Below are 3,088 nucleotides of genomic sequence, written 5' to 3' on the forward strand. Positions count from 1 at the left end.
TATGCATTTAAGTTTTCTATGTCTTTCCATGGCTTGATAACTCTTCTCTTTTCAGAATTGGATAATAGTCCATTATCTGGATGTACCATAGTTTATCCATTTACTTTCTGAAGGTCATCTTGGTTGCTTCCAAGTTTTGCCAATTATGAACAAATTTGCCATACACATCCATGTGTAGGACCTGATAGATGATGTTGTGGAGTTTTGCTGTGCTTCTATTGTATATCTGCCTTTTGGAGTTACCATTTCTGACAGAGGAGTGTTGAAATCTCTATAATATTGGATTCATCTATTCTTCCTGGTTATATCTTTATGATTTCCTTTCTTTGTCTGGCTTTGAGCTTTATTTGTTCTTCTATTCCTAACTTCTTGAGGTACAACTTAGTTTATTAATTTGAGACCTTTCATCTTTTCTTTTGTAAGTATTCGAGTGTGCTGAGTTTCTCCACATTACTTTAACCTCTGTCCCATATATTCTGATATACTGTATTTTCAATTAGACTGAAATTATAGCTAAGTTGAAATTACATTATTTTAAAATCCTTTGACTCATGGATTGTTTAAAAATATGTTGTTAGCTGGGTGCCAGTGGCTCATGCCTATAATCCTAGCTACTCAGGAGGCAGAGATCAGGAGGATCTCAGTTCAAAGCCAGCCCGGGCAAATAGTTTGCAAGACCATATCTTGAAAAAAACCCCTCACAAAAAAAGGGCCAGTGGAGTGGCTCAAGGTATAGGCCCTGAGTTCAAGCCCCAGTATTGAAAAAAAAAAGTATATTGTTTAGTTTCTAAGTGTTGAGAGCTTTTTTTCTTATTTGTGGTTTGAGTATAGAAATTTCTGGTTAGGAAATACCATCCGATTTTAATTTTTAAAAAATTCATTGGGGTCTTATGACCTAAGGGATGATCTGTCTTGGGTGAATGTTCCATGGGCACTTGAAAAGCATGTGCATTTTGCTGTCGTTTGCCAGAATGCTTTATTTATCAGTTAATATCCTGTTACTTAATTATGTTATTCAGATAGTACCTAAACAGCCCTATCAGTTGCTGAGCAGGGGAAAAAAAAAACTGTTTAATTTTGACAAGAAGCTTCTTGAAAGAATCACCATCTCCAGTAAGATTTTAGCTGAAGCCCCACTTCATAGCAGCACGTGCCTCCTCTTCTAGGAATGTCCCTGTTCTTTCCAAACCAATCAGCAGTCACTCCTGTTTGCTGACAACTGACTAGCCTTCCAACCTGATGCATATTTTCAGCTACTACTGCCCCCCCATATATTTACATATTTTGCTAGATTTTCCCATGCTTCCAAGTGTCTTCTGAAACAATCGGTTGCAAGAAGTAAGGCAATCTGTCAACACCTGATGTGTGGCATAGCAGAGTTGTGATAAGAAATGATTTCAAGTGTTAAAAATTCAAGCTGTCTTCTTCTACGCTTTAAACAAGTGCTAATCATCTACACTAGGTCATTTGACCTGCCAGATCCTCTGCACTTTGAGTACTCTTGTGGTATCGCTCATGCGTCACCATTTAAGACTGTCTCTTGAATATCAGAAGGATATTTTACATGGCAGTGCTAAGAAACTGTGCCTAATGACTTGGATCCATCATGAAGTCTCCTAGGTCAGAGCCCTGGGAATCCCTACTTGGCAATTTCTCTACTTTTGCACACATTCCACCTATTTTCTGTGAAGTCTGCCTCCAAAATATCTTTCAAACTTATCTTTTCCTTTTCATACCTGCCACCCTTGGCTTGACTCAGGTCTTCATCAAGTCCTTCCTGGATAATTCCAATAATATGCAAACTAATCTCACCCTGCTTTACTTCTTCTTCCGTGTCATCCGTGTCAGAATAATCTTTCTAAATATAAATGAAATCACATCTTTCTTCTGGTTCAAATCCTTCCATAGGTCTCCCTTCTGGTTCTGGGATCAAATGCAAACTATAAGATACCCTACAGATTTTTGCCTACCTCTCTGACGTGATTCCCTTTCTTTTGCATTTATTGACAGCCACTCTGCTTGCAGTGGTAAGTTTATGCTAGTTAATGCCCTGTGATTTTGCAAATATTCTTCCCTGTGCCTTATGTGCATTTTCTAATCACCCTTCAAGACCTAGGTTCTTGAAGATCTTGACGATGCCCTTCTGGTCTGGGTTAGCTTGCCCCTCCCACATTCCGTAGCATCTTTTGTATGCCTCTGTTCATATAAGATGACATATTGCATTATGGTTTAAATTGTAGGCTCTAGCACAAGAGTGTGTGGTTTTAATTCACATTTCTTGTCTTGGTATTGTGCAACCTCTGGCGAGTTTCTTAGCTCTTTTGAGTCTGTTTCCCTGGTTAAAATGATGATACTTGTCTAATGTGATCGCCTGAGCTGTCTTTTGGAGAAACTTATGTGCAGTACTCAGAATCATGCCTTATCTCAGTGCGAACACTCAGTGTATGTCAATTTCCCCAATAACTTATTTTCACTTCGCTGTTCCCTAAGATTGTAAGCTTTTCAGGGAATGAGCCTTGTCTTTGTTTTCTTAGTATCTACTGCTAAGTATGCATCCAGTGTTTTCTGAATGAGGAGGATAAGCCCCATACATAAGGTATTCTAGACTTCATGGGACTTTTCTATTCTCTACAATTTTCTGGCACATGAAGTCCATACAGGAGCAAACTGGCAGTGTGCATAGAAAGTCCTTAAACAATTACAGTAAATGACAGCATATATAAGATATTGCATCATTCATTCCCAAACAGGTTTTCTAAGCTTAGAGAACAAATTTTTAAGTTTGTTAGAATTCCACTGTTCAGGCACTTTATATTACAAAATCAGCAACTATTCTTGTTTATATTTGACCTTACGATATTATGTATCCCAGTTTCAAAGCACCACAAAATCCATATGCTACTCATGTCAAGTTGGCCTACTAGAAAATCCTGCTTCCTACTTCCTTGAATCTATCTCTCTATCTTTGCATTTCAAGTAATGTTTCAAAATTACATCACTCCAATAGAGTAATAACTAGCAAGCACTCGCCATCTGCATTCCATATCCCAAGAAAGGGCTGCTGAATGACATGAGGTTCATTTATAGC

Source organism: Castor canadensis, chromosome 6 (genome assembly GCF_047511655.1).
Source record: "Castor canadensis chromosome 6, mCasCan1.hap1v2, whole genome shotgun sequence".
Lineage (NCBI taxonomy): Eukaryota > Metazoa > Chordata > Mammalia > Rodentia > Castoridae > Castor > Castor canadensis.